Source organism: Mirounga angustirostris, unplaced genomic scaffold, assembly GCF_029215605.1.
Source record: "Mirounga angustirostris isolate CCGP_5_RB_7025 unplaced genomic scaffold, mMirAng1.0.hap1 SCAF_7, whole genome shotgun sequence".
NCBI lineage: Eukaryota > Metazoa > Chordata > Mammalia > Carnivora > Phocidae > Mirounga > Mirounga angustirostris.
The window spans coordinates 62,763,679-62,786,780 of NW_026991715.1; the positions used below are offsets into that span (position 1 = coordinate 62,763,679).

At 39.9% G+C, this 23,102-nt stretch overlaps 1 protein-coding gene across 12 annotated transcripts in view; it reads left to right on the forward strand.

Moving 5' to 3' along the window:
• Nucleotides 1-16,857: 16,857 nt before the first annotated feature.
• The window catches only part of ATG10 (autophagy related 10), a 232,731-nt gene continuing 226,486 nt past the window's right edge, over nucleotides 16,858-23,102 (forward strand). For 5 of the 12 annotated variants that reach the window (XM_064596322.1, XM_064596323.1, XM_064596328.1 and 2 more), the window contains exon 1: nucleotides 16,862-17,129. The gene's annotated coding sequence lies outside the window, so the exon portion shown is untranslated. Of the gene's footprint in view, nucleotides 17,130-21,435; nucleotides 22,753-23,102 lie in introns of those variants that run through there. The other 7 variants (XR_010413111.1, XM_064596326.1, XM_064596327.1 and 4 more) reach the window with 5 other exon arrangements.

Consider the following 23,102-nt stretch of genomic DNA (forward strand, 5'->3'; position numbering starts at 1 on the left):
TACTTACCGTTTGTCTTGTATGTTCTGAAATTTTGCTATCGTGTGTCTGGTATTAACTGCTTTTATTTTTATTTCTTGGTATCTGTGATCCCTGAATCTTAAGATTCTTATTTGCTATTCTTAGAACTCATATTCAGGGGCGTCTGGGTGGCTCAGTCGTTAAGTGACTGCCTTCGGCTCAGGTCAGGATCCCAGGGTCCTGGGATCTAGCCCCGCATCAGGCTCCCTGCTCAGCGGGAAGCCTGTTTCTCCCTCTCCCGCTCTCCCTGCTTGTGTTCCCTCTCTTGCTGTGTCTCTCTCTGTCAAATAAATAAATAAAATCTTTAAAAAAAAAAAAAAGAACTCATATTCATCAATTCTAGAAAATTCACATTTGCTTTCTTTTTAAGTATTTCCTCTTTCCATTTTAATATTCTTTCATCTTGGAATTCCTGTTTGGTCCTTCTCATTCTATTCTTTAGGTCTGATAACTAAGGGGGCCAATCACCCGGTTTGCTTTTTATGACTGAGGGGTTTCTGAGGCTGTGGGATTTTCAACCGGGAAAGTCTCAGGTAGAACAGAATGGATTGTCCCCCTGCTCTTCACTTCTCATATTTTCTATCTCTATAGTAGCTGCATTCTCTGTAATTGTTTCATGTCTTTCTTCTACTTTACTAATTGTCTCTTTAGCCATCACTGTTAAAAATCAGAGTATTTCTCACTTCTTGAAATATTGTTTCTCGACATCAACCTCTTCTTTTTTATAGTTTCTCAATCCTTCAACTATGATTTGGTTTTTACTATCTTTAATATGATCATATTTTTACAGATTCTTGGCCTCATTCTGTCTTTACTGAATCAGAAACTCTGGGAGTTGGGGCCCAGTAATGTGTATTCTGATGTACCCTAATTGAGAAATGTTGGTATCATCTATTTAGGATTCAATTTATTGCAAACACCAATGTTTTCTATAGGGCGGGATGCTGTTTTCCATGTGACCGCAGTAAGTTTTCATGCATCAGAATGCATTAACCCTCAGCCTTAAGTTCCCTGCCTCTCCAGCTACGACAGGGATGTCAGATGACCTTTACCCTTCTCCTTCCTATGACGCTGCACTGTGTAGTACTACTTCACACTAAAGATCTGGGTTTTTTTTTTTTTTTAATGTATTTATTTTTTAAAATATTTTATTTATTTATTTGACAGAGAGAGAGAGACACAGCGAGAGAGGGAACACAAGCAGGGGGAGTGGGAGAGGGAGAAGCAGGTTCCCCACCGAGCAGGGAGTCCCACGTCAGGCTCGATCCCAGGACCCTGGGATCATGACCTGAGCCGAAGGCAGACGCTTAACGACTGAGCCACCCAGGCGCCCCTGTTGGTTTGTTTTTTAAAGAAGTCTTGTCATTTAATTTAATGAGAAAGTGAAGAGTTTGGAAGTTAACCCTTCTTTTTTATGTAAAAAAGATGAACAGCATTACTCTTAATCTCTTGCATCTTTATTTAGTAAGCAGTAGTTGAATCGTTTGGTCTTTTACAGCAGATCAAAGATATACTCCGAGATTTATGACTTTACTGTCATAAGTACTGACACAAAGTAAGCTATACTCAAGCTGCCTCTCAAGTTGAGCAGAATCTTAATTGTCAAGAGTGTTTCTCCAGCAGTTATTTCTCTGTGTAAAATGTTTTGATTCTGTTCTCCCTCTAAACATGTATTTATCATCCTGTGCCAGGTACTGTGCTGGATGCTAAGAATAAAGCTAGAACCAGGACTGACGTGGTACCTATTGCCACAGAGCTTAGAGGTTGGTGGAGAGACAGACAAGAGCACAGGTGGTTACAATACAGCATGGTAAGTATTATGATAGGTTAAGTAAAGGGCACTATTGGAAGTGTTCTCAATAAAAATGCAACGTAACTGCTGTCTGAGTGATTTATTGCTCCTGATTATAAAATACGCTCATAAGATAGAAGCTAACTCCTACTCATCCTGCAGGAGATAGCTCAGGTTGTCATGTCCTCACGTCCTCCAGAGAGTCTTCCCTGCCACTCTCACCACCCTGTCCCCCACATTTGAGATTAGGGTCATTCCTACATTCTTCCATCAAATTCTCCATATAGTTCTATTACAATACTTCTCACATTACATTCCAAAGGTCTATTCAAATGTCTGTCACCCTGTTATACTCTAAGCTCTTGGAGAGCAGGTACTCTCTTATTTAAATGTCTTTGCAATTCTTTTTTTTTTTTTTTAAAGATTTTATTTATTTATTTGAGAGAGAGAGCACATGAGAGGGGGGAGGGTCAGAGGGAGAAGCAGACTCCCTGCCGATCAGGGAGCCCGATGCGGAACTCGATCCCGGGACTCCAGGATCATGACCTGAGCCGAAGGCAGTCGCTTAACCAACTGAGCCACCCAGGCGCCCCTAAATGTCTTTGCAATTCTAACACAGTGCCAGTACCAGTACCCTTTTGTTCTCTTTTTATTGTGAGATTTAGGTTTGCCTTTCCACTGTCGATCAACACCTCACAAAAATGCATTTTTTTTAAAAAAATTATTTTATTTTATATTAGAGAGAGAGAGCATGAGCGAAGGGAAAGAGAATCTCAAGCAGACTCTGCGCAGAGCACTGAGCCTGGTGTGGGGCTTGATCTCACAACCCTGAGATCGTGACCTGAGCCAAAACCAAAAGTTGGATGTTTAATGGACTGTGCCACCCAGGCATCCTGAAAAAAATGAATTTTTTAAAATCGATCTTTTCACTGCTAGGAACATGAACTCGTTATAATCCTTTACCCCCAATAGCGATGCTTCTAAAGAAGATGTACTTTAATATTACCTCAAAATCAGGATCAATAGTTGTCTCTATGGACATAGAGACATCCTAAGAAATTAATTAATTTGATCATTAATTTCTAAGGATGATGGGAAGGCAATAATGAAAATATTATCTGGGAGACCATCCCTACTTCCCTTAAAAAATATGGCATATTGACAGCTTAGCAGTGAGGGCCACAGCATCTCTTTGGGGAAGTATGGGAGACAAAGTATATGGATTGAAGTTGAATTGAAGTTGTGGATTGAAGTGAATCTTTACAATTCCTTTGGCCATTGAGCATCCAGCCTCTCTCTTTCTTTCTTTCTTTCTTTCTTCCTTCCTTTCTTTCTTTCTTTCTTTCTTTCTTTCTTTCTTTCTTTCTTTCTTTCTTTCTTTCTTTCTTTTAAAGATTTTATTTATTTGACAGAGAGAGACACAGTGAGAGAGGGAATACAAGGAGGGGGAGTGGGAGAGGGAGAAGCAGGCTTCCCACTGAGCAGGGAGCCCAATGCGGGGCTAGATCCCAGGACCCTGGGATCATGACCTGAGCCGAAGGCGGACGCTTAACAAGTGAGCCACCCAGGCACCCCCAGACTCTCTTTCTATTTCAAGTAAATTCCCCACTGTGTGGGTCTTAGTGCCCTAACTCCCTCTCTAAAAGCCCCATTAGCCAGATATCCCTTCTTCCCAATGCCAGCAGAGAGGGTGTGATCATGAAACCTGGGTTCAGGCAATCAGATTTGGGAATTTGAATCTGAAGTGAGTCATTTAAATGGGTAAGGATGGTTAAAATACAGTCCCAGTGGCCAGTGGTTCTGGCATGATGTCTAGCAGTATCTACCTGTGATGCCATTAGCATGAGTATCCTAACTGAAGCTGGATGTAACCCTGTGGTTCTTACTGTCTGATTGCTCTTAGTTTCTGCTTTTTTTTTTTTTTTTAATTTTCCCCCAGCCTCGTTCTTCAGCCTTCCTGTTGATTCTATGAGCTATTTGATATTCTGCCAATAAATTCCTTTCCTGCTAAAATTAGCCAGTCGGTTTCTATTGCTTGTGACCAAGAACTTCATCTTTATGCTGCTTTGTTCAAAGTGCTTTATGCTTACTGAATAAGTAGTTGTTGAATGACCAAGTGGCTCTCATGTTTTATACGTTGCCCAAGCATGTTTTCTGTGTGACTGTATCCCTGACAGAAGAACAGTTATTTTATGAAATATTAATGAACATTGTCTGGAATGTATATGTTCTGTGAAACAAGTGATACGAATGAAAGATTTGTAGTGCAGCAGAAAGGTAGGGGGCCCTGGGCACAATCGTGTGGAGGTTGGGAAAGCAAACACAGGATTGAAATCCCTAAACCCATCCTAAGCCAAATCCCTCCTCCTAAGGGAAGGTCAGCTTGTGTTTCAGTCTGGTATTTGTTCACTGAGCCTTATCCACAGTGAAACCTGAGATGGCAAGCCTCCCAAAGGCTTTACTGGGCCCTAAAAGCTTATGCTCAAGCCTCAGGTTGTGAGGGTGTGCTGAGAGGGCTAAAGAGAGCTGTTGGCTTCAGGATTTGAGGCTTGCACATTTTGTACTCTAGGAATATGGGTGTATCGTCAAAAGTTTTTGTTGCTTTATGTTCTTTCTTCTTCCTTTTTATCCTCTCCCCGATTCCACGGTGCAAGTTAGCTATTTTTAAAGGTTTTGATTATTTTTTTTTGTTTTTAGTTTTATATGTTATCAATTTTACTACATTTACTTATGGAAAGTTTTATCTCTGATAACTTGATACTGTTAGTTTACTTTTTATCTTCCAGACACTATTGGGCTTTTATAAAAAATTATTCATATATTGACCATATTCATAGATTTGGTGATATAAGAAAACTTATTCAAAGTGGATCTAAAATGGTTGAATACTTCTCTCTGAAATTTGCTGATTGTAATTGAAATACTCTTATTCAGTAAAGCTTGCCAAGGGTCAAAGGAATATGATCTTACATGTAGTTTACATGTAAGTCACATATTATCTACCTATAATTCATGTGTAGTTCTTTTCACAGCTCTTGTCATTTGGTACTCAGAATAGCAATCTATAATAGTGTTTCTAAAAGCATCTAAGAAATGTTCCATCTTGCATGCATAAAACATTTAAATTTAGCTTTCATGTGATTCTTAGGTATTATGTTTTAGAATAACATTATACAGTTCTGTGGTTGTTTTGCTATTAAAGCATTCTTAAGTGATTTCCATATCAGTTGATTCTGTGCCTTGTTGTAATGTAAATAACCTCTAAAGATACATTAAACTAGAGTTTGCTCTTTAGTAAACAGCTCTATCAGTGACTTTTTCAAAGACGTGGGCAGGTTTATCAATATTATCAATATCAATTCCTGCCAGATGGAGTACATATCTTTTTTCTTGAGAAAGCTTTGGTTGATTTAGCCTTTAACCTTCCTCTCACAACCAGATCTACAGAGACTCATAACATGCTCAGGCTGAAAAGTTTTTCTGCGTATTTGTCTGGAGTCTTACTGATTAAAAACTCAACTCCATTAAGGCAGGGGCATTGCTTATCTTGTTCTTGTATGTCTAGCGCCTAGCACAGTGCCTGGCATACGCTAGATTCTCTATGTTTGTGAAAAGAATGGATGCTAATTTTCAACTTTATTAAGGAGGATTGCTTTGTGGCCGCCACTTGGTGTAAAATAAAATCAAGTAATACCAAAAAATTAAAATAAAATAAAAGAATGGATGAACATTAATACGCTTAACAGTTGCCATTTTCCACAGAGAGCCTTGATTGATTGTCGGCTTGATTGATATAAGAGATGCCCAGATAGCTGCTAGAGATTACTTCTGGGTGGGTCTGTGAGGGTGTTTCCAGAAAAGATGAGCATTTGAATCCATAGACTGAGTAAAGAAGATCACCCTCATCAATGTGTGTGGGCATCATACAATCCGTTGAGAGCCTGAATAGAACAAAATGGTAAAAGAAGGGCAAATGTGCTCTCTCTGCTTGAGCTGGGACATTCATCTTCTTGGTCATCAGTCCCCAGTTCTTGGGCCTTTGGACTCAGACAAGCACTAACATTGGCTGTCCTGGTTCTCAGGCTTTTGATTTGAACTAGAACTACACCAGTGGCTTCCTGAGAGCCTCTGGCTGGTAGGCAGTAGATCATGGGATTTCTCAGCCTTCATAATCTTGTGAGTCAGTCCCTCATAATGATTCTCTTTCTACATATCTATATATATCCTATAAGTTCTGTTTCTCTGGAGAACCCTGACTAATACACCCACCTATTTGAAACACAGGTCTCCTTGAAGTCTCTACTTTACTTTAGCTTGGCTCCTTTCCTCACAGCCTGCAAGTATTACTAGCATTCTCCTAGCTCCAAAGTGCCAAATCCAGATCATTTTATTTCCCTATCAAAATTTTTCTTGGGTTGGTTCCGTACCAACCCATCTGTACCATTTCTTATGCTCCTCATCACCACCTTTTTCTTAGTTCTCCACATTCATCAAGATTTTTGGATAATGAAGGATAGTTGGAAGAAAGGTAGACAGGGACAAGGGGCCCCCACCCTAAGAGGAAACCACCCTTAAAACAATTTTACACCAGGGAAGGAGCCCTCCACCCTTTCCCACATGATAGATAGATGACAAAAACCTGATTGGATGACAGGCACAGATTAAATTAGATTAAATCAGATTAAATCAGATTAAAACAGCCCACCAACAAGCCCATTAAAACTCCTAGACTTAGAAACTACTGGGGAGGGGGGACAATTTCAGGTCCCCTCCCTCTTCAGGAGCTTTGTACTCTCAATAAACTTTGCTTTGCTGCCCACCACTCTTCAGTCTGGTCTACCTCTTCATTCTTCGAAGCAGCATGACCAAAAACCGCAGGCACTAAAGAAAAGAAATCCTGTAACAGTACCAGGCTCACTATCTTTCTCTCTAACCTGATTCCTTCAGAAATTTCAAGGCCTTCATGAATGACCCACTGACTATGATGGTCTCAGTTCTGTAGTCTATTCAGTGCTTATGGCTTCACATCCATTCTATTTCAGCAGTCCACCTTGGATTGACCTCATTGGCCTTGTCCTTACCTGGAACTTACTAATATATACAGCTGAGAGCTCACACATCAATCTCTTCTCCAAATATACCCTCCTATTCTGCCAGTCATCTCCTGTTTTTACAAGCCTACTCTCTCTCTCTCTCTTTTTTTTTTAAGATTTTATTTATTTATTTGACAGATAGAGACACAGAGAGAGAGGGAACACAAGCAGGGGGAGTGGGAGAGGGAGAAGCAAATTCCCTGCGGAGCAGGGAGCCGGATGCGGGGCTCCATCCCAGGACTTTGAGATCATGACCTGAGCTGAAGGCAGACGCTTAATGACTGAGCCACCCAGGCAAGCCTACTCTCTTAATGACATCATGGTAATCTCAGTCCCCTGATTTCTCTGCTTTTTCCAACTCCATTGATGCCCTCTTAGCATCCTTTCTTTATCATCCTGATCAGATCCCATGGATCTCATTTCTACTACTCTTCTACCAGCAACCTTAATTAATTTATTCTACCCCTTCAGTCCTTCACTCATCTACTTTTTATACTTCTTCACCCAAGCAGGATGAATGGTACTGAAAAAAAAAATCACACAAAGTGTAGGAAGTAGTACTTCTGTAAATATGGGAATCCAGTCTTAGACCCTCAAATGCTATATACTCTTTCTCAGCTTCTCTTATTTCCTTTAAAGACAATTACAAAATTTTACGTGTTTTTAAGCCCCTCTCCTCACTTTCAGAAATGGCTCTGCTAACTTCCCATTTCACAGAGAATGCAGAAGCTATCAGAAATGAACTTTCTTCAAGTCCTACTCCCCTGCATTTCTTCTCTCCTAAATACAAAGACATCTGTTTTCACTCCTGTCACTACATCTTTCTCCCTTGTCCTCCTTCCAGGTAGTGCAAATTAGTACTTGGGGCTCAACTTCTTCCTTTTTCCTTTTTGGCTATGGTGCCTCAGTTATCTCCTCTTTCCTTTTAGTTCTTGTGCTTGACTGATACACTGGATCAACTCACACCACTTAAAAAGTGAAATACCAAAATACCCTCCCTTGCCTCTGATTCTCAGCTACTTGCCACCCTATCATTTGCTTTCCTTCATAGAAAAGCTTGAGGTCTTCACTTCCTTGCTTCTCTTATTTGTTCTTTTTTTTAAGACCCATCCACTTTGTAATCCATCTGAAATAGACTTAGACCACCACCATAATATCAAAACTGCTCTTGCTAAGTCATCAGTGTCTTCTTAATTTCCAAATCCAATCAGTGGTCACTTTTGACCATTTGGAATGACCAAAGGAATATTTATATTCCTTTATTTCTTTGCTTTATTTTTGATCATGTTGACCACTCTTTGGGAACTCTCTTCTTGGTGTTTTATTATCTGGTCTTTCCTGTCTCCCTCCTAATTCTCTTAGAATTTTTGTGGGCCCGCCTACCTATTTCTAAAATATTGATGTTCTCAAGGATTCCAGCTTCAGATCTCTTTTCTCGCTCTCTATAGTCTCCCTTGAATAGTGTCTTCTGTGACCATAGCTTCAACTGTCACCTGAATATTAATGACACCCAAATACAGGGAAGTGACTTTTTCCAAAGGGGTTAGGATCTAAAGTCAGTGTGAAAGGCAAAATAGAGTTAAAATTACATTTGAAAAATCTCTAAAATCCCGTGTACATGATTTTGAGTGTATATACTATCAGTCAAGAAATCGTACATAGCCAGTTTTCCTCTGCTATTGGAACAGAAGGTTGTTTCTTTCTTTCTTTCTTTTTTTTTTTTGATATTTTATTTGACAGAGAGAGAGAGACAGCGAGAGAGGGAACACCAGCAGGGGGAGTGGGAGAGGGAGAAGCAGGCCTCCCGCAGAGTAGGGAGCGTGATGCGGGGCTCCATCCCAGGACTCTGGGATCGTGACCTGAGCCGAAGGCAGACGCTTAACGACTGAGCCACCCAGGCGCCCCCAGAAGGTTGTTTCTTGAGTTGAACACCAGATGAAGTTGTTGGCTTGCATTTAGGGTCCATGTTATAAGAAAAATGTGTGGGGTTTTTTCTCTGTTTGTTTGTTTGTTTTGGCAAGCACATAGAGTAGAATTAATATAAGTATGTAGGTTTGGGATATAACCTCACTATATGTATTTTCAGCCTGACCTCTTTCATGAACTCTGAATTTATACACCAAACTGCCTACCAAATATCACCTTTTGGATATACCAATCTAGGTTGTTTTAGTTAGATTTCTGAAAGATGAAGATATCACATACTCGTACACTGCTTAGCAAAGGCATTTATTACAAGGATACAGTGATGTGGCAAGGGTATAGTACAGCTCACATGCAGAGTGTTTTCCTACTAAATGGGTTGATGTTCTTATTCCAGGCATATGTTCCTCTAGCATTATACAGCCTGGCTAGAGCCATAGGCAGCTTCGGATTGCTGGAATCTCTAGGCCAAGTATCACACAAGTCAGTGACCTCTGATTAAACAGCTTTATTGAGACTAGTGGGATTCATAAGCATCTAGGAAGGCACTGCAATTCTTTACTGGTCTTTTATTTAAGTTCTGTGCTTCATCCAGTGGCTGTTACATTACCTACAAGACCATCCTCATGAGGCCATCATGACCAATCAGCAAAGCAAAATAGCATTTCTGATGAGACTGAACATCTGACTATTACAAGTAGGGGGTATGTTGTATGTATTAAGAACCAATTTCAGGGGGCACCTGGCTGGCTCAGTCGGTGGGGGGGTGTGACTCTTGATCCTAGGGCTGTAAGTTCAAGCCCCTTTGGTGTAAAGATTACTTAAAAATAAAATCTTAAAAAAAAAAAAAAAAAAGAACCAGTATCAAAGACAAGTCTGTATGGCAATAAACTTCACCTCCTCTTTCTCAAACACACCAAACAGCATAAATAATTAAAAGCATCATAATACAAAGCAGTCAAACATTACATCAAAGATGTAGCAGCACTACTCAACTGTGGCCTGTTTCATTTGACATTTGACATTTGTCCTCTTTCTTCCTGTCATTATTCATGTTCCATAATATGTGTCTTAACATGTCTTGAGTATATATAGAATAAGGATGCCTGTTTATACCTTCTACTATCTCTGCCTATATATTTATACTATCAGCCCCTTAATTTGAGGAAGATTGAATGATGAAGGGACATTTTCCATGGTCAACACTGGGTTGCGGAGGGTAGGAAATTGTACATTTGGAATATCCCATTATCATCTTTTGCTGGCCATCACATTTTGGCTTTTCTCCCTTTGAAGTTGACCTCTTTGCCTCCATTGTTACTCCCTTTACAGAACAACAGGATATAATTTCATCCAGATAACATTCTTTTCTTTGTGTCAAATATATATTCAGTAAAATTAATATTGTAAATCATTTGCTCCCATCTAAAAATTGCAGACATCAATTTTAATTATTTTATTGGAGGTAGCGTTCTTTAAGTTTATTATAAAAAGCAACACAGTGATGATACATTATTTCTTCTAAATCTGAAATACCAAAAAAGTATGAAGAAGAAAAGCCATTCATAATCCCCTTACCTAGGGATAGGCATTGTTAATTTTTAGTTGTAACCTCTTATTATTTTTTTATAGGACCATAAATGAAGTCATACTTTAACATATTGTTTTGTATCTGGTCATCTTTCTATGTTAGAAAACACAGATTATTGATTATATTAATGATTGTATTATTCTATTACTCCTATGTGTCAACCTCATAAATTTGAAAATGTGTATCTTTTTGTTTTTCACACCCTGCAAAGGTGGGATTATTACTATTCCATTTTATAGATAAATAGATCCTGAGGTTCAGAGAGGGTAGGTGACTGCTTGAAATCTACACATCAAATAAGTGGCAGAAATAAAACTTGCTCAATGACTTCGCGATGCCAAATTGGTATCCTTTCCACAGTGTGCTTTCCATCTCTCTAATGAGATAATGCAGATGAAGGGGCGGAGCAAATGCACACTATTGTTATTTATTTTAAGAGGCAGCCTAAAGAGAGTCATTGCCTTGGGAGCAACTTCTGATTTGGTCTGGATCTAGGGCAGCTTCGTGAATTAAAATTGCACAAAGGCTTCCCAGGCTGCAGGCTGAACTTGTCTTAATGCAAAACATCATTATAACACACCAATATATCAATATGCAATTGAATCCTACAATCACAATTAATTCCTGATCAGTAAACACAGCCATAGAATATTAAAGGAAACAGGTCATTATTGAACCAGGACATTCAAGTCCTTGTGAGCAAAAAGGCAGACCCTATGTATGTACATTGATCTTGTGTCATTACCCTTCTGGTATTTTCTTTGCTGGGGGATGAATGGAAAGTCTAGTAGGGGAGAACAATCTTGTGTAGTTCTTTTTTTTTTTTTTTTTTTAAAGATTTTATTTATTTATTTGAGAGAGAGAGAATGAGAAAGAGAGCACATGAGAGGGGGGAGGGTCCGAGGGAGAAGCAGGCTCCCCGCCGAGCAGGGAGCCGGATGCGGGACTCGATCCCGGGACTCCAGGATCATGACCCGAGCCGAAGGCAGTCGCTCAACCAACTGAGCCACCCAGGCGCCCAATCTTGTGTAGTTCTAAGGAATCTAACCTGTGGCCTAGAAGGCACAGGGAGCTTGAACCAAAAATTCTGAAGAATTTGAGATTCTGTAGTTACTTCTTTTTTCTCTACCTGTTGCTTTACAGATCAATGGATTCTGGATATAGGGTGCTACGAGTATCCTGTATGACTTTTTTTTCCTCACATAGTCCAAAGATGAGGCACATTCTTTTACCAAAGATAGTTTGCTATTTATCTACTTCCTCATTTACTTTTTCTTGGGCCTCACACCATCTTGGTCAAGATTTTGGTTTGCCTGGGCAGCTGTCCTGTTATGCCTCCAAAGACTCTGGACTGCTTTTCCCTTTGAAGGTCCTCATATCAGTGAGACTTGGGACTGAAAGTGTACAGTGAGAATTTATTCCTATTGGGTTCTTGGGTGCAAATCTCCAGGCCTCTGTTGAAATATAATTTTTAGAGAAAGATAAAATCATGACTTTCATATAGATATAAAAATGAATATATGTTAAAGAATTCATTTCACTCATGTGAGATCAGGGAACCAGGCAAAATGGGACAGAACTGATTTTTCCATGGGTAAAATGGGGGAGTCAATTAAAATCCCTACCAGACAGGATGGGAGGTTACATATATCTATCAATTACCTACAATTTACAAAGAGCAGCAAAGTTACTTAAAGATAATGAACAAAGCTAGAATCTGATAACCCAGAAGGATATGCTATAGACATGCATAATTTTTTCTGTATAGCCCCCCAAAATAAAAGAACAAAGGGCCCTCTTAACCAGTTTCAGTGGGAAAAACAAGCGACTTGAGTAATACCAGATCACTGCCATTGTGGTCCTTTTAGAACTCTGAATTCACCTGACAAATTTAAAACAAAAGTTTTGGTTCCTAAATGTCCTCAAGATGCTTGAAAGAAAAAAAATGTCCAAATAAGAATATTAGAAAACAAAGACAGACTAAATATCAAAATTCATTAAAATATTCTGACCTTTATTTAGACAATTCAAATTGGATTATTTCCTGAAATGTGTTATACTCTTCATAATACAAACTAGACCATCAAGGATAAGGTCTTCAAAATACAAGCACAGCTATCCAGTCCTATTGCTATACATTGTTAGCTACAGCATCTTGCTGCTGAGATTTTATGTTAACATTATCCTTTGCTGTCATTAAGACTTTTACAACTTTGGGGCGCCTGGGTGGCTCAGTCGGTTAAGCATCTGCCTTCAGCTCAGGTCATGATCCCAGGCTCCTGGGGTCGGGCTCCCTGTTCAGCGGGGAGCCTGCTTCTTCCTCTCCCTCTGCTGCTCCCCCTGCTTGGGCCTCAAGTCCAAATAAATAAATAAATAAAATCTTAATTTATTCTCTGTCAAGTAAATAAATAAATAAAATCTTTAAAAAAAGGCTTTTACAACTAATTCAGTAACCTTCAGAAATTTTCTAAAATTTTTCTTAGGAAACAAGATAATTATATATAGATTGTCATTGGAAAAATGACAATTTTCCATTGCTATTTCCATACAAATACTTGAATCCATGAGTGTCATGCCACAGTCCCCAACTTTATATACTTTTAGTACATATGCCCACTACCAAAAATCAAATGAAACATATAGTAACTTAAGTTCAGCAATAAAAGTTTCTCTAAATTAGAATTATGAAATAAGACAAGCCCTAAGTTAAGGAATGTGATCAATATAGAATTATAGTCAAAGAACACAACTTGTATTTCCATACTGATCCCAAAATATATGTCTACTCCTAGTTATTTACCCAAGAGGAATGAAAATATATGTCCACAAAAATACTGAATGATTATTTTTTGGCAGCTTCATTTATAATAGCAAGAAGCTGAAAACAACCTAACTGTCCTTCCCCGATGAATGGATATACTCGGGGTATACTCATGTAGTGGAATACTAATCAGTAATAAAAAGGAACTAATTACTGATAAATGCATCAATGAAACATGCTGAGTAAAAGAAGCCAGACACATATGTACTGTATGTACTGTATGATATCATTTTCTAGGACTGGCAAAACTAGAGTGACTAATCTAGAGGAACTGAGTGGTTGCTGAGGGTCTGACGGTGGAGGAAGTGATTAACTGCAAAGGGGTAGTAGGGGTAAAACAAAAAAACAAAAAATATGTGTGGTACATATGCTGTAATTGATGAGCCAATATTGATAGATTGTTGTTAAGTCCATAGTTTATATTAGAATTCATTCTTTGTGTTGTATAGATTTATAGATTTTGACAAAGACATAATGTCATATATCCACCATTTCAGTATCAAAATGATAGTTTGGTTGTCCTAAAAATGCTGTATGCTTTTTTATATTCCTTCCCCCAAACTCTGGCAACCACTGATCTTTTTACTGTCTCTATAGTTTTGCCAACTATAATTTTTTTCTCTCACTTTTTTAGGTAAGTGCTATGTACATAAAGGTTTATGTTTCTTATCTCTGCCATCCAATCAGATTACCTCCCATAACTTTTTCTTTTATATGATTTATCTTTTCCTGAGGACTTCCTGGAGGGTGGTGGAAGAGATCTGCCTATTAAAACCTGCAGCAGAGAGAGCTATTCCTTCCCAGTATACATTCTGCCCTTCTTCCTTTTAATAATAAAATAATCCCACTCTGTGAAGGTTTGACTGAGCTCTTGGCTATGATTGCATTTCCTGCCTGCCTTGTATCTTGGTGTGGCCTGTGGGATATGAGCAGAAAGAAAATGTGCAAGTGATTCAAATTGACAAGATTGAGAAAATAAGACATTTACCATGTAATTTTAAAGATTTTCATTTGGGGTTCCTGGGTGGCTTAGCCAGTTGGGCCTCTGCCTTCGGCTCAGGTCCTGGAATCAAGCCACACAGCGGGCTCCCTGCTCAGCGAGGAGTCTGCTTCTCCCTCTCTCCCCGCTTGTGCTGCTCTCACTTGCTCTTTCTGTCTCTCAAATAAATAAATAAAAATCTTAAAAAAATAAAGATTTTTATTTATTTTTATTTTAGAGTGAGAGAGCATGTGAGCAGGAGGGACAAAGGGTTAGGGAGAGAATCTTCAGGCAGACTCCCTGCTCAGCACAGAGCCTGACCTGACCTGGGGCTCGATCCCAGGATCCTGAGATCATGACCTGAGCCAAAACCAAGAGTCGGACGCTTAACTGACTGAGCCACCCAGGTGCCCCTGCCATGTAATTTTAGACTCGTGTCCCATTCTTGGACCACACTACCTAAAGGATATTGTGAATTAATATTATCCTTGTGACGGACAAACAGAAGCCTGTGAGGGTAAGTAAAGGAGCGGTCAAGGGAGCTAGAAGGAAAATCAGGGGACTGTGGTTTTATGGAAGCTAAGGAAGCAAGACTTTGTAGATGTGATCAACATGTCCAAACGAAACTGAGAAATCCAATGAAATAAGGAATGGGGATTTGATCATTAGTCTCAGTTTTCTTATCTATAAAATGGGTATCTTGGGTGGTTATCACATGGTTGACTAAACTAAACTAAGCTGGCTTATGGTGGGTTCTCAATAAATTTTAGCTTCCTTCTCTTTTTGTGATTAATCCACTGTTTTATTCAACAAATACTTATTACTGGTGACGAACTCTGCAAGAGGCTGGCTATGCAATGATGACAGACCCTGCCCTAAAAGCACTCTGTAGTGTTGTAGGGTGAACACATCAACAGGCCAGTACTATTCCTTGCCAAGAGTGATACGATGAAAGGAAGTACATGGAAGTTACCTGATTTATTTCACTTTGTTTCTTTGGTTTTGGCAGGTGAATTACAAAACTTAAAAACATCTCAAAGTGCAAAAAAAACCACCTTTTTTTTGTTAACATGATATTGTTGATGCATGAACGTGTTTCTAGATTATTGAATACAATGCCAAGCAATGCATTCTTATTTTTGTATGTGAAAGTTCTGTTTTTTGAGTAACTGCTTAAAGTTGAAGGAAACACCCATCCACTAAAGTTCTCACTCAGAACTCACACTGCCCTGTACCAAAAAAAAAGTCAGTGAATACTTTTAATTGGCAGCTATCTAATTCATTTATATCCACAGTTGCTCAAATATGTTAGGAAATTCATTTACTAGTAGTATTTTTTTTTTTTAAGATTTTATTTATTTATTTGAGACAGAGAGCACAAGCTGGGAGGATGATCAGAGGGAGAGGGAGAAGCAGACTCCCCACTGAGCAGGGAGCCTAAGGACAAGGACAATGCGGGGCTCAATCCCAGGACCCTGAGATCATAACCTGAGCTAAAGGCAGACACTTAACCAACTGAGCCTCCAATGCACCCCTAGCAGTATCTCTTTTTAAATTGAGTTTTATTTTACATTCAGTAAAATCTATCCTTTTTATGAGTTTTGGCAAACAAAACAACGATGTAATCACTAACACAATGAAAGTATAGAACAGTTCCGTTACCCCCCCCAAATTTCCTCAAGCTCCTTTTTAGTCAGCCCCTTTTCCTGGTCACCATTGATCAGTGTTCTGTCCCTTTTTAAGAACTTTTTATTTTGAAATAATTATAGACTCACAAGAAACTGCAAAAACAGTACTGAATCTCGTGTACCCATCACCTAGCTCTCTCCAATGGTGACAACTTACATAACTGTGGTACAAGATCATAACCATGCCCTGTAACGTTTGAAGGCAGGTTTTCCTTTCACTTCTTGCCTGTGTTTACTTTTTTTTCTTTTCACACAAATTTAATTCTGTTGTGTTAAAAGGAGCAGATGCTAGTTTTCCCTCAGATGTCTGCTGTTGCATTTTCAGTATTTCAGTTCCATCACCCCTGTTACTCCTACATCTTTCTGTGGTCGTTTCTTTATCCCACCGTCCTCCCTACCCCCATTTTAATTCTGCTGCTAGATTTTTTTTCTTCTTTTCTGAGCTTTGTGCCACAGATGGTACTATTGTAATTCTCGAATTGCTAACTTCTACCTCAGTCCTTAGGTTTTAAAGGAGGGAGTCGTGTTTGTGCTTAATTGTTGGCAGTGCTTACAACAGTTATCCAGTGTATGTATGTTAGCCGGCTTGGCTCTCCAACCTCGGAGAAGGTTCTCGCTCTACCTTTTCTCCATTAGTCACTCATTTATTTCCCAGATATTTGGCTATTTGTTGGAAGAAAGGGTACAGCGACCGTTAAAAACGCCAGCATCCCCCTCTCCCAGGTGTCGGCTTGCCCGCCGCACCTCCCTTTCGCCGCCTTTGTGGACGCAGAGAGCACAGCCCGCGTTCAGCTCCTGGGGCCAGTGAGATGAGGGGCGGTGCCTCGCTCTATGGTCCCGGGCGGCAGGAAGGTCACGCCCCCTGGCCCGGGTCCTGCGCGCGCGGCCCGCGACGTCAGCCACCCGCGCGAGCCTGGCCCCGTGGTGCGCGGGAGGTGCTAGTGCGCATGCTCCGACTCGGTCGCTGCGGTGGCGGTGCCTGCGCTGGCGGTGGCTGCGGGAGGGCTGGGCCTCTCTCTTGGTGGGCCTCTTTGCGTGTTCGTTCCGCTCGTCTACCATCGTCTGCGTGGCCCCTGGTAGCCCGTCACACTCTCCTCCCTGGGGCCGCTGGCTGGACGGCAGCTGGCAGAGCGATAGGCACCTCACCCCGATTCCCCTCCCCCTGCTCCGTTGTCTCGCCTGCGCTAGGCTGGGCGGCGGGGTCAGGGGCCGAGCGGAGCGGGGTGAGTATTCCCACAGCCTTTGCTGGCCCCTCTTCCCGGCTCTGCTTCCCGCACGGTCCTCATCCCACTCCTGGGATGGTGAGGAAGGGCGGGTGCGGGTAGGCGGCAAATAGCCCAGCCCTGAACAAAAGACTGGGAATCGGGGCTCTCGCCAGTGAAATATAGGCCGTGTCCCGGCGGTCTTGGGGCGAGCTGATGGGGGGTGGGGGGTGGGTCGCAGGGGGAAGGAAGGCCCGCACCCAGTGTGACCGGCCCCGTTGGGCCACTACGGAGCGCTCACGCACAACGTGGGTAGTCCACTGCCCTGTGTTTAAAACCTGCGCAGGGATAGCAAGTCTTTGTCCGTGTAACCTTGAAACAAAGGGTATTAAATTGTCGGTGATTCCAGTGGCCAAGTCCCACTTAAGTTGAAGGGGTTTCAGATTCATTAAGAATCAGGAGGAATAAGTTAATATTTATAGCCAACAATTTTTCTTCTCCCAAATGACGTATCTACTCACAGTATGTGAAATATGAGTTGGGGGGTAGTTAACTGATTTATAGAAACATTTATGATGGCAAAAATTATAAACATCTAGGAAAAGCAAAAGAATAGCTGAGAATGGAACCTTGTCTAAGAGGCCCACCTGAGGATGAATTAATTATCTAGGGGACTATACTCTTGCCTGACATAGTATTGATTAGGGCCCAGGCCCAGCAGTTACTTTTGTGTGTGTGTGTAATGGAGATGCAAATTATTTCTGACTGGGAGAAAAGAACACTCCTGAAGATTGTGATTTTATTGCCTATTTCCAAGATTTTTATAATTTTTACCATTCAGCTTGCTCCATCATGAATTCAGTAAATCTTTGCCACAGGCTCCCTTTGGGTGAATCATGTTTATAACTGAAAAAAATTAACAGTTTAACAGTGGCCTCACTCTTGAGTGGCAAAAGCTTAAGTTTATACTTTTTAGAATTGGAAAACATAGGCCCTTTGTAGTACTTAGCAACATTAGAGGACCCCAAGTAGAATCCTTAACTTCTTGCTTCTGAAGAGTCAAATATGGACAAAAGGAAACATTTACAAAATGAAAATTTAATCAAAAAAGAAATGTTGAGCATTGAGAAATTCAAGTTAAGGTATTGTAATTACAAGGATTAAAAATCGTTACTGGTATTTTAATTGAAGTTAGTGGAAACAGTTTCTAGTTCTACACTGGATTCATTTGGATATAGACTATTACAAGATTATTTCTCTTTACCTTCTCCCTTTGCCACTTCTTTTCCCCCTTTATTTAATAAAGCAGTGAGACACTGCTACATTGTGAGGCAATCAAGTTGGGCATAATGTTTTATGACAAATTATAAATTGATAGTAGTTCTTAATGCTTATAAATTTCTGAAAAAGATAAGCAACCCTTTAGGAAAAATATGTCAGGTAAAGTTTACATAAGTAGATTGTTTAAGTTTGGGTTTGATTTGATTATTAATATCTTTGAAGCCTAGAAATGTGTTTGGGACCCTGGAGGCAGTGTTTGAATCATAAACATAGTCAGGAACCATAACAACAACAAAGTGCCATAGAGATTATTTAATGATTATGTGTTGAAAACAAATGTCTTCAGGGGCTCAGCAGACTGGGTATGAAACTAGTGGAAAGTAGGGGAATGGAGAATAAACACTACCTGAAAGCATCCAGATGAGGGAGAGGTTGCTGAAAACTGCAAAACCAGAGGCACCTCTAAAGAATCTGGTACCTCAGGCCTTGAAGTGCTGATCTCATAGGCTTATAAAACCCAGGAAGAGTACTTTACTAATCTAAGATTAGCTTTGAGGTTAGGGTTATTTCATATCACTGTCATGTAATAGCCTTCAGAGAAAACTTTTAAAATCATCTCTACACTAGCTCAAGGACCTGCAAAGGTTTCTTATTGCCCACTGCTTTAAATGGAATTTCTTTAGAGTTTTAGGGTTATCAGTAAACTGCTTTCCTTCATCCAGCTTGCCCACCTCCCCATAGACTAAATTCTCAGCTTCTTGGTAGCCAAAGGAAAGAAGGAAGCACACCATTTCTCAGGAAAAACACAGCTTTCTTGGAAGTAAATATTTATTGAGTCAAATGCAGGTTGTGATCTCAGATTTCAAAGCGCTAAGAAACACTATGGTTAAGTTTTCTAGACTTTAAGTTTTAACCTACTTTGTTTCTTAAAGGGAGCTCAACTGGCATTTGTATGGGGCTGTCTCATATATTGTAGGATGCTCATTGTATCTGGTCCCTGAGCACTAAATTGCAGTGGCAAACTATAACTCCTCCTCTTTGTGACATCCCACTATGATCTCATTTCCCGATAACTCCTTTGAGAATGATCCCTCCTAATGTTGGGAAACACTGGACCATATCTGCCTGTAGTTTACTACCCAATTTATGCTCAAGTGTTGCCATTTTATTTTTAAAACTTAGCATCAGGCCCTCTGTTGAGGAGCTCTTCCATCTTTTTGGCATGGCTTTGTCTCTACTTGGTAAGCCCTTATTCACATATAAGTTCTTAAAGAACTGAATTCAAGTCTTCCAGACTCCTTCTTTTAGCGTCTTCTCTGATTTTCCTAGGAAATATTTGATATTCCTTCCTTTGAGGACACACAGAGCAAAGTTCTAGGATATTGTAGGTGCCAGGTGAATGAATGAAAGCTTGTGGAAATAAGAAGGTACATTAGTTTTTTTTTTTTTTTAAGATTTTATTTATTTATTTGACAGAGACACAGCGAGAGAGGGAACACAAGCAGGGGGAGTGGGAGAGGGAGAAGCAGGCTCCATGCAGAGCAGGGAGCCCGATGTGGGACTCGATCCCAGGACCCTGGGATCATGACCTGAGCTGAAGGCAGTCGCTTAACCGACTGAGCCACCCAGGCGCCCGGTACATTAGTTTTTAACAAAGACTTTGTAAGAAGAAAAGGGGAATGTCTCTTTCATTAAAAAATGTCCAACTACTATTTTTTTTAATGGCACTTGGTAGTATATTTTAAAAATGCATCGCTCTATCATCTATTTTTAGAGTAGCACTGAGTCTGTAGTTTCTGATACAGTGCTGATTTTTTCTGAATCTTCTTTTTTGTTGAATAACTTCGGCCAGACTCACACACCATCAGTTCCTGGCTCTGGCCTAATTAGCATACGTGCAGACGAGAGTTAGTTCAAGTCACACTCATTATTCAAAAGTAACAAGAGGGGCTCCTGGTGGCGCAGCTGGTAAGGTGTCCAACTCTTGGTTTTGGCTCAGGTCCTGATCTCAGGGTCCTGGGACTGAGCCCCGTGTCGGGCTCTGTGATCAGCACGGAGTCTGTTTGAGATTCTCTCTCTCTCCGTCTGCCCCTCCTGCTGGTGCTTTCTGTCTGTCTGTCTCAAATAAATAAATCTTAAAAAGATACACAAAAAACCCAAAAGTAACGAGAGTTGGTGGATCAGTTTAAATCATCAGCAGTGGTGGAACAGTTTCACTTATGTGCTTGCAGAGAAGTCTAGTTTTATATAAAAATATGATAATCTTATAAAAATAATGACACTGGTATCAAAAAGATTAGATGTCATATAAATCTGTTGTTTGGGTGGGAAAAGACCAATTGGTAAATAAGCTTGAAAGTTGAAGAAATGTACTATAGAGAGGTAGAGATATATAAAATAAATTCACTTAAAATTTTTAATTTTTCTTTTATTCATTACAACTTTTATGTAATGTTTATATGTGTGCCTAACTTTGCTGTAGGTGCTAAGATACAAACTTGTAAGTCAGAAATTCTCAGATGTTTAGACATTCCTCTGTCGACTTTTGGTGTTCCTGCGGTGGAGGCTACCCAAATTTTTGTTCTTTTGTAGGTAAACTCTTTTATCTGCCTACATCTTTGTTTTTTCTTTTTCTTTTTTAAATTATGTTATTCCACTAGGCTACCTCTGGGCATAGTTGTTGTTTTTCCAACATTTTTCTCAGAAATAAAGTGAATCCTCTCAATTTAGAAGAGTAAATATGTTTGATCTTTTTTTTTTTTTTCTCCCAGCTCAGGAATAATTTTTCAGTGGTATGTTTGCTTATGATTTCAGTTCAGAAATGCCAGTTATTTGTAGATTGGATTTGTATTTTTTGTCCTCCCTATCAATCAATATGCTTTGTTTTCATCTTGGTCCTTTTTCTTCTGTGTTTGGAGAGCATCTCACATATATATGCTAAAATACTACTTAGATTTTTTCCAGCTTCTGTACTTATCTCTATCGCCTCTCATATAGAATTTAAATCTTTACTATTATTACATATTTGAATTCCCTTCCAGTTTTTTCTTATCCAGTTTCTTTTTTACTCTCAGCTGTTGTTTCCCACCTCATCTCTTGCTTTTAGAGGCTGTGTTTTTCTTTTCCCTTCGTCTTTTTCAGTTGGGAACGTAAAGTAGATAATTTCCGAGTTTTTCTCCTGATTCCCACTGTAAGCCCGCTATAGAAGCAAGCTTTCTCTCTTCCTCTATATGGCGGTATTCTTCTTTGTTATGGTTGAAGAGCATGGTCTTGCTCCCACACTGTTATTGATGTTCTTGATTTTCTTACCTTGACAGAAGAGGGACGTATGTAGGGATGGTATTGTTCACTCTTGTCAGAGTGAGCAAGCTCTCTGCGTCACTCTCACTACCTCTAGGTGCTGAAGGACTCTTCATCTACATGTGAGGTAGGAGACTCTTTGGAAAGATACAACCAGATTTCTGAATGATAGATCTTTCTGTACTCAGAAGAGGTCTTCCTTGGCTATTGTTTAATTTTTCAGTCCTTTGTCTATAACAAGGGGAGTGTTTCTGTATGATTTGAAACGGTTTATAGTTTTTTGAGTTTTTGCAGGGAAAGAGGTAGTGGTGAGACTGTAATCTTCTGAGGGCTCATCCTGTTCCCATAGCCTCCTGTTGCTGACTTCACAGTGTAGTATGCATTGCTCCACTTGGCTTCACCTTTCCACTTCTGGCCATGAACATTTTATTATTGAGAGAGAACTGCCTTGAAAAAGAATTAGCAATGGGCTTGGAAGCCAGTAGTGGAGGGGGCACCTCAGGGTCTTTTTTTTTTGAAGGAAATACAGAATGGGCAGAGTGAGATGCCTCTGTATGCTCTTCCTAACTGGACCTCCTGCTGCAGAGGCTGCAACAAGCATCAAGCTACCAATTAACATTCTTCAGTTCCAGTCCAGGTGTAATGTTGTATACCATTTAAACTTTATTTGAGATATATATTTCACTGGGAAGGGAAGGAGGGAGTGTTGAGCTTACTGGTTAGTTGCTGTCGAGACTGAGCCAAACTTTCTCCCTTTTGCTGCTTCCCTGTGCTATTTACTGGATTACTGGGTCTATCCGTGCTCTGCCTCATCCAGACTGTCAAATGCCTTGAAATCCAGGTCACTCACTAGCCCTATCAAAACAATCCATCTTTTGTCACAATTTCCTAGCATGATCCTTCCTCAAAAGTTTGTCTGGTGCAAATTACAAATGTTTGTTTGGGGGACTTCAGAATCAGGTAATCTCTTTGGCCTGGGCCTTAGATTCCACATTTGAATTTGTACCCTGGCTTCTTCTTTGCTCTCTGAAATTTGAGGATCACTGCCCAAGGACCCTGCTAGGTAAGTGGTTATCTAAATGAATTCAAGCCAAATTCTCATAAAGATATTGGGTTCAGTTTATCTCCCTAGCTAGTAATTGCATGGTTTTTTTTTTTGTTTTCTTAGGAAAGAGTCTAAACCTAAATTTATAATAATATGGAATTGTTACAGGGAGGGACACATGTAGAGGAAATTGCCTATTTTTATTAGTTGAAAATTATCTTTAATGTTTAAAGGTATTCATAGTATATTCTGTGGTAAGCACATTTTTTGTAAGTGATCTTAAGTTCTGGGGAAATTTATATTTCTTTAAGTGTTTTAGTCTCACTATGATTCTGATATACATTGATTTATAGGTTCATCAAAAGAAG